Source organism: Anolis sagrei, chromosome 6 (assembly GCF_037176765.1).
Source record: "Anolis sagrei isolate rAnoSag1 chromosome 6, rAnoSag1.mat, whole genome shotgun sequence".
Taxonomy (NCBI): Eukaryota; Metazoa; Chordata; class Lepidosauria; order Squamata; family Dactyloidae; genus Anolis; species Anolis sagrei.
The window spans coordinates 19,464,758-19,477,903 of NC_090026.1; positions in this window are offsets into that span (position 1 = coordinate 19,464,758).

The window sequence follows — 13,146 nt, forward strand, 5'->3', positions numbered from 1 at the left end:
TTCCACTTTCTTTCTTTGTCCTCTGCTTACTTTAATTGCTCCAAATTGAGTTCAAAGGCAGAAAGTAGTTTGCACCCAGGCCACATCTACACTGACTATTTAATGCAGTTTGAACTGCAGTTAATAATAATAATAATAATAATAATAATAATAATAATAATAATAATATCAGGATCATAAACCTGCAAAGGTAGTGGAAAATGAACATGTCGAATCCTGACTGACAAAGTTTTGGGACACAATACACAAGACATCACAATTGTGGAAAAGAAAAAAAGTTTGGATTATTGATGTCACTGTACCAGGTGACAGCCACATTGAGGAAAAACAATAGGAAAAACTCAGCCATTATCAAGACCTCAAAATTGAACTGCAAAGGCTCTGGCATAAACCAGTACAGGTGGTCCCAGTGGTCATTGGCACACAGGATCAGCCGCCATTTGGAGACAATAAACATTGAGAAAATCATGATCTGTCAACTGCAAAAGGTCACCTTTCTTGGATCTGCGCGCATAATTTGAAAATACATTACACAGCCCTAGACACTTGGGAAGTGATCGATCTGTGAATTCAACATATAGATCTCATTTGCTGTGACATACTGTGTTTTTGTGTCAGTAAAATAATATAAATAATAATGGAAAAGCTGACACAATACGAGGATTTAAAGATCGAACTGCAAAGACTCTGGCACAAGCCAGTAAAGGTGGTCCCAATGGTAATCTGCACACTGGGTGCAGTGTCTAAAGACCTTGGCCTGCACTTAAACACAATCAGCGCTGACACAATTTGTCAGCTGCAAAAGGCTACAATTGCCATGGGTTAATGCTATGCAATCTTGGGAGGTGTCGTTTGGTGAGACATCATTATTTTTTGGCAGAGAAGTCCAAAGACCTTGTAAAGCTACGCTTCCCATGACATCATAGCATTGAGCCATGGCAGTTAAAGTGATGTCAAACTGCATTAATTCTACAGTATAGATGAGACATGAGCAAACTTTGGCCCTCCAGGTGTTTTGGACTTCAACTCCCATAATTCCTAACAGCCGTTAGGCTGTTATGAATTATGGGAGTTGAAATCCAAAACACCTGGAGGGCCAAAGTTTGGCCATGCTTGGTATAGATGCACCCAGAGAATGTTTACCAATTTGACCACACTCTGAGGTTGCTTGGCCACATAGGGCCTGCTTTCCATCTCCAAACTATTGGAAAGTATGAAATCCTGGCTGCCTGAACAGCTGCTTCCACTCCAGAGGCTGTTTTGGCTGCATTTCAACCTTGGAATGAGATCATAACTATATATACATTTCTCTGTCTAGCAGGAATGTGTTTCCCTGAAACTGTGTCTCATTGCAGCTCTTCCTGAAGTCGTCCACACACCCGGGGCTGAACGCTGGCATTTGGATCTATGGGTGTGCCGGGGAGCGAGGAAATTGAGTAACAGGGATTCTTTCTTCATTCCCATTGTCGACTGTATAAGAAGTCTCCTATGTTTAGCCCCTGGACTTTGGCCGGCTTGGCCTCTCCAGCTGCTATTATTAGGCATTACCTCCAAAAAGTCTCCGGGTCTGCTTCATTATTTGCTCAGTGATTTGCAGGGTAAAATTAAGCAACTGCGAAAGCCACTTCTAAAATGTCTTCTAAACATGTTTCCTTATGCTCTCTCTATGCTTTGAATATTTCAGGCTTCATTAGGCAGATGGTTCCTGCTTCTCTGGAGAGGACACTGATGAAACAAACATGTAAATTGCTCAACATTTTCATGTGTTATTAGGTGAAAGAAACACGCTGAAAAGTCATGTCTTACTTTAACTCTCCTTGGTTTGGTGAATGGAGAGAAACACAGCTTTGCTTTGTAGCATTGGGTTGTTGTGAGTTTTCTGGGCTGTATGGCCATGTTTCAGAAGCATTCTTTCCTGATGTTTCACCCACATCTATGGCAGGCAACCTCAGAGGTTGTGAAACTTGTGGGAAACAAGGCAAGTGGGTTTCGAGTCCCCTTCGGGAGATGGTGGCGGGGTATAAACAAAGTTATTATTATTTTACTGACACAAAACCACAGTATTTCACAGCAAATGTGATATATATGCTGGATTTCGTATCACAAAATCACAAGTCGAACACTTCCCAAGTGTCTAGGACTGTGAGATGTATTATTATTAGTTATTATTATTTGAAACACAACAAGATGAGTCCACAGCAGACAAGATCACTCTGCTGGCTGTTGTTGTTGTTGTTATTATTATTATTATTATTATTATTATTATTATTATTATTATTTGAAACACAACAAGATGAGTCCACTGCAGACAAGATCATTCTGCTGGCTATTATTATTATTATTATTATTATTATTATTATTATTATATATCTGTGAAATGTCCAGGGTGGGAGAAAAAACTCTTGTCTGTTTGAGGCCAGTGTGAATGTTGCAATTGATCATTTTGATTAGCATTTAATAGCCTTGCAGCTTCAAGCCTTGGCTGCTTCCTACCTGGGGGAATCCTTTGTTGGGAGGTGATTAGCTGGCCCTGATTGTTTCTTGTCTGGACCTTTTTAGCATTGTTACTAAAACAATGCAATGCTAACACTGGGTCTATCGTTTAGCTTGGTCACAGATTTTGTTTGGCCATGCTTTCATAAGCCATGTTGTTGTTTAAATCTGGCATGTTATGATATTCAAATATATCTGTATAGGCAGTCCCCAAGTTACAAACAGGTTTGTTCTTATGTTGAATTTGTATGTAAGTCAGAACAGGTACAAGTGTAATTCCAGCCATAGATACGACTGGTTTGTTTTGTACTAGCCGTTCCCTGCCACGCGTTGCTGTGGCCCAGACTGTGTATATGTGTTTTGTGTGTGTATATATGTGTGTATATATTTGTGTATAAGTGGTTTTGTGCATGCATTGTAATGTATTTTTTAATTTTTTGGCTTTATGGTCTCTTCCATTGTGTTTTTCAGTCTTTTTATGTGTGATGGTCACTCGTTGGCCTGATAGGTGTATTGTGTCCAAATTTGGTGTCAATTTGTCGAGTGGTTTTTGAGTTATGTTAATCCCACATATGAACATTCCGTTTTTATTTATATAGACGTATAGATATTATTGGCAGACAGATATTATTATTATAGGCATATGGATATTATTATAGACCTATAGATATTATTATAGGCATATAGACATTATTATTACAGACATACAGATATTATTATAGGCATGTAGATATTGTTATAGATATATAGGTATTATAGACATATATCATTATTATTATTATTGACTTATAGAAATTATTATGATAGATGTATAGATATTTAGGTTTGTGGGGGTTTAAGTTCTTTCTGGTTATTTTTTGTTTGTTTGTTTGTTTTGCGTGAAGGACATAAATTGTTTTGGTTGGTGTCTTGTCTCCAAATTTGGTGTCAATTCGCCCACTGGTTTTTAAGTTAATCCCACAAACGAACATTACATTTTATTTATATAGATTGTATGGTGTGTGTTTTTTTGTGCCAACAGCCACAGCTGGGGGGGGGGGGGGGGGGCCTGAGGCTGTTAAGAATTGTGGGAATTGAAGTTCCAAACACTTGGAGGGCCGAGGTTTGCGCATGCCTGCTCTATAGTATATAGGTAGCTGGCTGAAACAATGACAGAAAGCTCTATTGTGGCTTGTTTCCCCAGTTGCCCAATGGAAAAGACAAGTTGTGGTTTGTTTGGTCATCTGACATGTAATTTGTGGCTTAAGAAAAACACAATGGTTTTCTTATACAGTACAAATGCACTAATTGGAAAGAAGTATGCATTCTAACTATACTTGCCTACAAAAAAATTGCTGAATTAAAAACATATTTTGGAATAACATTCAGCTCGATCAAGCCAGTCTTTAGATTCTTGAGAGATTGGGGTCAGTTGGTCTCCTGAAACAAACAAGAGTCTTTGCCTTTTGGTTTTGCTAAATGAAAAACTTGTGAGACAGAATGTTCCTTGCTAATATTTCCGGGGATGAGCAGTTCTCCTAATTCAAACTGAAGCTCGGGCACAACAGATCTTTTATTTTTGGTTCACAAATTTGATTAATGAAGGAGATTGACCAACATAGGCGCAACCACAAAACCTCAGTAACTGAATGCTGCTGATTGTGAGGACGGAAGGACAGAACTGTTGCTTTGCACAAAGCTAATACTAGTCAAGATAAAGGTTTTTCCCTGACAAAGTCTAGTCATGTCCAACTCTGGGGGGTGGTGCTCATCTCCATTTCTAAGCTGAAGAGCCGGCGTTGTCAGTAGACGTCTCCAAGGTCATGTGGCTAGCATGATTGCATGGATTGCCGTTACCTTCCTGCCAGAGTGGTACCTATTGATCTACTCACATTTGCATGTTTTTGAATTGCTAGGTTGGCAGAAGCTGGGCTGACTGGGAGCTCACTCTGCTCCCCGGATTCGAACTGCCAACCTTTCAGTCAGCAAGTTCAGCAGCTCAGTGGTTTAACCCGCTGCACCATACAGAAACTCACATTTATTTCTATGTACAACAATTTTGTATGACACCAGGAGAGAAAGGCGTAGAAATACGTTTTCTCTTCAGTGGGGAGAAAACAGTGGAAATTATTCTTCCTGACTTCTGAGGCTGAAATAGTTGAATATTAATATCCCCAGTGTGTAGTAAGAAGAACAGAACACAGAGAAGCTACTTCTAGGACTACTTTTGCCAGAAGCAAGTTATGGTTTCCTCAGATGCCTTTGTCCCAAAGAACAATCACTTGCTTGGCTTTTAAATCTCTGGCTTTTAAACTTCTTGGCTTGTACATCAGGGAAGGGCAGGCTATTACAGAATAAATGCATTTAACACACAACAAGGCAGCAGAGAATCCATAAATGTATGTAGTGGTGGAAAGAAAGGGGCTGAGATTTGTAGAACGATTACCTGTCACGGGAGGATACATATTAGAAGAAGCATCTTTCCATCTGTAAAATTATCAAGATTTTTATAAGCAGCAAAATGAAGATTGTTATTTTTATCAGGAGTTATGTTGACTTTGACCTTAAGGCAGAAATGGGCAAACTTTGGCCCTCCAGGTGTTTTGGATTTCAACTCCCAAAATTCCTAAGAGCCTCAGGCCCTTTCCTTTCCCCCCTCAGCTGCTTGCAATGTTATGGCATCTCAGCCTACTTTGGTTTTATTTATTTCGTATCAAACGTATTGCATAAATTAGTATAAAACTTGATAAAAATAGAAGGAGCGCAGGTGGCTAAATATCTTTTGACCAAAAACGGGCAACAGCGATGGCACTGTCTGTAGCCTCCAACAATTCTTCCTCTGTACATGAGGCAGGGCACAGATGTGGAGTTGTCAGTTCTGCTCCACAGTCACACAAGGTGTGGGATTCTTTTAGGTAGTGCCATTTGGCCAGGTTGTCTTTTGATTTGCCCACTCCACTTCTGAGTCTGTCCAGGGACTTCCAAGTTGCCAATTCTTGGAAGACCCTTGTGGGGGGCCATCCAGTTGGGGTTTCCTGGTTGAGCTGCCCAGAGGGATACTCTTGCTGGAGGAACATTAAGAGGAGTGGTGGTTCTCGTGAAGCTTTTCCCTGATTTGAGTCTACTGAGAGGAGGTTAATAGCCATGTAGTGGGTGGCTTTTACAGTGTTCAACCTTATTTCTCTCACATTTAGCAGCAACTTCCCGTTGCACATCCTGGGGGGGGGGGGGGGGGAATGCCAGCTAGCTTGTAGACTTTATCTACAGGTGTAGGTTTAAGACATCCTATGATTATTCTGCATGTTTCATTCAATGCTATGTTCACCTGCTTTGCATAGGCAGACTTATGCCAAACAGGGCAGGCATACTCGGCAGTTGAGTAAGACAAGGGTAGGGCTGATGTTCTTACTAATTTTGGGTCTGCACCCCATTTGCTGCCAGTAAGTTTCTGCAGGATGTTATTGCGTGCAGCTACTTTGTGCTTGGTGTTCAAGCAGTGTTCCCTATATGGTAGTGTTCGATCTAAGGTGACACTGAGATATTTAGGATAGAAGCAATGTTCAAGCTCTTGGCCTTCCCAGGTGACTTTCAATTTCCTGTTGGCTTCAGAGTTGCATCAGTGGAAAGCACACATTTGTGCCTTGGCAGGGTTAGGCTTCAGGTGGTTATCTTTGTAATAGCTGGAGAGATCTTTCAAGGCATTAGTAAGTTGGATTTCAGCTGCTTCAAAGTCTTTTGCTTGTGTTGTTAGGCCAAGGTCATCAGCATATATAAAGCTCTTTGTGGGTGGTGGTTGTGGCTATCACTTTGATGGACTACCACAAGCTGGCATCACTTTCAGCTGATTGAATAAAAAATACCTCAGTGACTTCTTCAACTTTGTGAGACTATTGATTGGGAAATTATTGGGTTGTAGTGTCTTCATCTTCCCAGGCACATGGATCCACGGATGGCCCGCGGTCAGTACCAGTAACCGCTTATCAGGACTTAGTATCCGCGCTTCGGGTTTCGTTATTCACGGCCTGAATCTCACTATTCACAGCCGTTTTAAACTGCGCTATTTTAATAGGGTGTTAGGAAGTGTGGTAGTTGAAGTCCAAAACACCTGGAGGGCTCAAGTTTGCCCATCCCTGCCATGAGGTGATCCTAGGAATGAGAGTATCTTGCAAACCCGAGGCAGCCATGGCTTCCTTGAATGAGTCATTCAAGCTATACATAATTCCTTTTTTCTTATTTCCTTGGAAAGACATTACCATCCTTCCGATGAGTCATATAACCTGATAATTTGTCCAAACCGTGACAGCCTCAGTGTAAACATATTGGCTTCCAGTACAAGTTTTGTCCTAGGATTCATTTTTTAGGGGCCCGTGTGTATTCATCACATTTTACATGTGTTGATTTTCTTCCTGTCTTCACTGTTCAGCTTGCGGTGTAATGTAAAATAAACCATGTGTAATTCACGTTTGATCAGCCCACACACTGCCTTGCCAGAGAAAGAAAATAAGCCACGCAAGTGAACAGTAAATAAGAAGTTGTTTACTTTTCGCAGTTCTGAACAACATATGTACAATGTGATCTGTTGCACCAACTTACATACTGTCCTTTTATGAGAGATCTAAAATGCTCTTTCTTTTGTCCATGTGGATAGACTCCTTCAGCAGCTCATGAAGCAAGAGCACACTCCACTTTATCTCTCGCTGCTTCTCTCTTCAAACTGTTTCTCTCTTCACTTGCATAGCTTGAGCCTGAACAAAAATGTAACAGTATCCCAAAGTTCCAAGCTCAGCCTGCTTCCCAGGCATTGCCCAATCAATCAGCTTCATGCATCTTATTTTCCAGTTGACACACATTCACTCACTGATTCCTTGCATGCTCCAACACAGATGTAGATGAGAGATAACTGACATTTATGGGCCCCCATCTACATTGCCATATAATGCAGTTTGAAACTACACTGAGCATGTAATACAGTTTCAAAAAGGCTGATATGGCAGTGTAGATGCTGCCTGGGATTTTATATGTAAAGGCAGAACTGATGTGTTTTTATATCTATGCAATTGTGGGAACGGGGTTGCTTTCTTATTTTCTTCCATACTTGCTGTATCTCCAGCCTGTGGAATCCTGGGATCTGTAGTTTGGTGAGATACGGGAGCAAACTGACTCAGAATGATAAACAGGCTTCTCTAAAATACAAATAACGGGGTTGCATACAATGGGGACATTAAAGTGAAAGAACAGTGTGATAATTCGGTAATGTGAATAGAGATTTTATCACACCAACCTGTTGTCTTGTGGCAATTCTGATGCTCAAGGAAACAGAAATATGTCATTACTGGAAGGATCAATTTCACACCTCACTGCGATGGTGCGATGCAGGCACTTTGTTTATGCAAATTCCCAGAATTGTTCTTCTGTACAGCTTTGGGTCCTACGCTTTCCGTTCACCCAGCGCACATGCTGTATTTGTTTTTCAATTTTTCTTCCCCCCCCCCTACAATTTATCTGTTTTTATATATGTATATCTGTATGTGTGTGTGTGAATGTGTGTATGTATAGGTAAAGGTTTCCCATTAACATTAGGTCTAGTTGTGTCTGACTCTGGGGGTTGGTGCTCATCTCCATTTCTAAGTCGAAGAGCCGGCGTTGTCCATAGACGCCTCCAAGATCATGTGGCCAGCATGACTGCATGGAGCACTGTTACCTTCCTGCCTATTGATCTACTCATATTTGCATGTTTTCAAACTGCTAGGTTGGCAGAAGCGAGAGGTCACCCCGTGTCCTGGATTCAAACCGCTGACTTTTTGGTCAGCAAGTTCAGCAGTTCAGTGGTTTAACCCACTGCACCACTGGGAGCTCTGCACACACACACACACACACACACACACACACACATATGCTAACTTCCAACTATATGTATGCACCTACGTACATTGAGTGGAAGCTGGTGCTTGGAAGGGACATCAGTGATCACTACTTGGCCCAGATCCCAGAAGCTCAGATTTTATATCCAAAGGATCATATTCCAAAAGTCTGAGCCAAATGAGCACATCTGTATGAATGTGATTGATTTTTGCAGTTTGCCCTGCATGTTTTTTTTTAAATGGTGCAGCATTTTCTGAGCATGCCACATACAACTCCTAGCACGACACACTAAGATCTGAATGTATTTGGTCTTTTAATGAGGAAATGGGGCTGAAATGTGTTTGCCAGTTGTGGAGAGGGTAAGCTAGTTGTTATAGGATGACCTGTCGCTGTTAAACCACAAACCTGAAAGTAAATTTCAAGATCTGAGTGAGGTTAAATATTCTGAGAATGCAAAAGAGTCTCTTTCATTTCCATGCACAGCATAGTGCATAGTATTGTGCAGTCTGTTTGAATTTCTCGGTGTCTCCACTTGTATTTGTCATTTTTGTTCCCTTTTCCCTAGACTCCTGCCCTGTTTGGTAAATATACAGCTTAATCGAGAGGATTGGTTCGTGGTCCTTGGAGGAATGGGGTGAGGATGGTCTGGCCATGAGCTAAGAGGGTGGTTGCCTCCCTTTCGAGGATGAATCACTCAGCAGTAATTTCCGAGAGAGCTGCTAATGGATTGTGAAGGGGGGAGAGAGAGAAAGAAAGAAAGAGAGAAAGCACTTGATGTCTGGAATGCTAGTTTAAGTTAAGACAGCCACCCCAAGCCGTCTGCCCAAGGCTAAAATGAAAGAGTTTGAGCGGGTGATAGATCGTGGTAAACCACATTGACCAGTTACTTATTGGCACTTGCTGGGGATTATTGCAATGTACAAGGGTTGAATAAAAGTAATGCCTCCACCTTCGTTACTTGAGTTTAGATGGGGATATTTTAATAAATCAAATGGAGAAATAATCCTTAGAATGTGCTCTTTAACTACCACTATTCACTTTTCCACATAATCACCAGACAATTGGATACATTTCTGCCAACGATGAACAAGTTTTCTGAAGCCGTCACGGAAGAAGTCCACACTCTGTTTCAGCAACCCATGGTGCACAGATCTTCTGATAGCCAAGCAAAGCAATAATGTGACCCACATGTTCTTGTGAAATGCTGATTATGCTTGAAATTTCTCTCTGAGTGATACAACGATCGTCCTGAATCAATCTGCCAACCTTTTGCTTGTGAAACTCGGTGGTTGTTGTCACAGGACGCCCAACTGTTTGTCACACCAGATGTTCCCACCTCAACATCTTTAAACTTACTCGCCCAATGACTGACAGTATTCACATCAACACAATCACCATAAACAGCTTGCATTCTCTGATGAAACTCCTTTGAGGTGACACCTGCTGTCAAGAATTCAATGACTGCACATTGCTTAAGTCTCATTGACTGACCGTCTGCGCAGGGTTCCATACTTCGCACTTTAACAACACAACCGTTCAATGCTAAGGCTTCCCACCAAAATGGAACTGTAGAGGAGAGTCTATTGAACAAGCCAGTACCTGCCACATACCAATACTGCCATCCGTTGAGGAATTACGAAGGTGGAGGCATTACTTCTCATTCAACCCTCGTATGTAGCGTAGTGGGTGAACTTTGGCTTGAAGCTGTGAATCTCCATCTCCAAAACCGCTTTGAGTTGCCTTCAGGCTGAGAAAGGTGATATACAAATATAGTAAATAAATATTTAGGATCACTTTGCACAGATTACTTGTACCTTAATCTATAAGAGTTTGTGCAACTTTAAAAAAGTATTGCTGTGTATCTCAGTTAACAAAGCCTTTAGAAAAGAAGCTCATTTTTACAGTATTTTTTGCATCCAGTTGTTTAGTCTTTGCCCTCTGTTTGAGTGGAAGTTTTTAGCAGCATCAGCTCTGTGAGGGTGGAGAAGAAGGACCGGAGAAACAGGGACTTTGGATGCGTCTACGTTGTAGAAATAATGCAATTTGATACCACTTTTACTGCCATGGTTCAATGCTATGGATTCCTGGAATTTGTAGCTTGCTGGGGCCCCAGCCCACTCTGACAGAGAAAGCTAAAGATCTTGTAAAACTCATAATCATCATCAATGATTCCTTGTGTCCGAGTATGATTATCTGCCAAGTGTAAGGTCTTGGTAGTGGGTCTGTAGGTGACTACAGAGACCTATTCTTAACCCGCATGTTCTTCCACAGTGAGGACATTGGTTTCTAGATAGAAGGCGGTCCCAAATCAGGGTTGGCTAGACACATTTCTCCCTTTTGCCCTTCATTTGTGCCTCTTTGAATTCCACAGCACTGTTGGTGACAGCTGACCAGTTAGAACACTCAAGGGCCAGGGCTTTCTAGTTCTCAGTGTCTATGCCAGAGTTTTTAAGTTTGGATTTAAGCCCATCTTTAAATCTCTTTTGCTGTCCACCAACATTTGATTTTCCATTCCTGAGTTGAGAGTAGAGTTACTGCTGTGGGAGACGGTGATCAGGCATCTGGACAATGTGGCCAGTCTTGGCGAAGGATCATCACTTGTGCTGGTGGTCTTTGCTTCTTCCAGAACATTGACATTTGTCCGCCTATCTTCCCAAGAGATTTACAGGATTTCTCGGAGGCAACGCTGGTGGAATCATTCCAGGAGTTGAGTGTAACATCTGCAGACAGTCCTTGTTTCGCAGGCATATAACAAGGTTGGGAGGACAGTGGCTTTACAAACTTAAACAAGCACCTTGTTCTCCCTACAAATGTCCCAATCCTCAAACACACTCTGCATCATTTCGGAAAACGCTGCACTTGCAGAGCTCAGGCTGTGTTGTTTTTCAGTGCTGATGTTGACTTTTGTGAGAGGTGGTTGCCAAGGTAGCAGAAATGGTCAACATTTTCTAATGTTACACCATTAAGCTGTATTTCTGGCACTGCAGAGGAAATGGCTAAAAGAACACTTTGGTTTTCTCGATGTTCAATGAGAGGCCAAACTTTTTGTATGCTTCTGCAGACATGTAAAACTAGAGTTTCAAGGATTTCATAGCACTGAGTCATGGCTATTAAAGTGGTGCCAAAAAAGTGTAGATGCACTAAAGGTTTGCTTTTTGGTTTTTTAAGAGGATTGAATGCATGGATACAGAATCTGAGGAAGGGGGTTCGACTATATGGACAACACAAGAGAAAGAAAACGAAAATAAGATAAGCAACAGCAGCTACTCCAAAATATAGAAAAAAAGCATTTTGGTCACCGAAATGCAACTTATAAGTGGTGAAAGGAAAAATGAAATCTGCAAATTCCTTTGGAAGAAGAATTCGAGTAGTCTCTAGAAGGTTCAAACTATTTTGCTTTATTTATGCAAAGGTTATCTGAACCCATGCCCTCTTTTGACTGCAGAGTTATACTTCAATGATTCTGCTTAAAATTTCATGGCAACATCCTATGAAATCCTTAGACTGGGGAGGGTGACCTAGAATTTTCAGCTACAGAGCTATAATGCCTCACCAAACTACAGTTCCTAGGATTTTGCAGGATTTTGAGATAACAGTTAAAGTAGCAGTGTGATTGTGTGGTTTGAAATGACCCTGATAATTTCTTTCACATATGCATAATAGTCATGTGCATTCGGGAAATACCTTAATCCGTTTCGTGTCCCAGCTTTCACTGGTGCCTCCGATCCGTTTTTGTCTGAGCCTTCCAAAATCGGGAGGTCAGATTTTTGTTTTTGTTTTGTTTTTGGGGCCAAAAGATCCATTTTCTTTTGACCCATTATTGTGTGTGTGTGTGTGGGGGGGGGGTGGACTTCACATGTAGGGCCAAAGTGCCTGGACCTACGGGTGCAGGTTACTCTGCTTATGCGCCCGAGCCTCGCGGAGTCTGCAGCCGAGTGCCAAGTAAGGAGCATTTGCGAATGAAGCAGAGAGTGTTTGGGGATCGCGACATTCGTAGGAAGACCAAGATGTTTGTTTATAAAGCCATTGCCCCCCCCAACCGTTATACGCCTGAGAAACATGGACCATCTACAGATGTCACATTCAGCTTCTGGAACCATTCCATCAGTGTTGCCTCTGAAAAATCTTGCAAATCTCTTGGGAAGTCAGTGTTCTGGAAGAAGCAAAGACCGCCAGCACTGAAGTGATGATCCTTCGCCATCAACTTGGCAGGACTTGCCATGTTGTCTGGGTGCCCGATCACCATCTCCCAAAGCAGTTACTCTACTCTCAACTCAAGAATGAAAAATGTAATGTTGGTGGAGAGCAAAAGAGATTTAAAACTGTGGCATAGACACTGAGAATTGGGAAGCCCTGGACCTCAAGTGTTCTAACAGGAGGTCAGCTGTTACCAACAGTGCTGTGGAATTTTAAGAGACACAAATGAGGGTGGAAGGGAGAAACATGTCTAGCCAGCCCTGAATGGAATTGTATTCCATTTGCGGGGCCCAAAGCCTGCACCCATAGGCTCAGTCGCAATCGATGCCATCATGCCAGGCCCCACAGAGTTGATCTGAAAAGCAGGCCTGCCTGCCCTGAGTATTGATTGCATTTTCATTTCAGGAGGGGCCTTTCCGTTTTGTGCCATTCGAATGGATGGAATGAAATAGAAACACAAATGAATCAAATTTCGGGCCCATGACTAGTGCATAGTGCTAGTTTTGGATCCTAAAACATGTCGAGCTAGTCTTTTTGTGGGGCAGGGACCCTGCTCTGTCCAAAACCTTTATGTCCTTGCTACCAAATTTTCAATTAAATACATTAAATAAATAA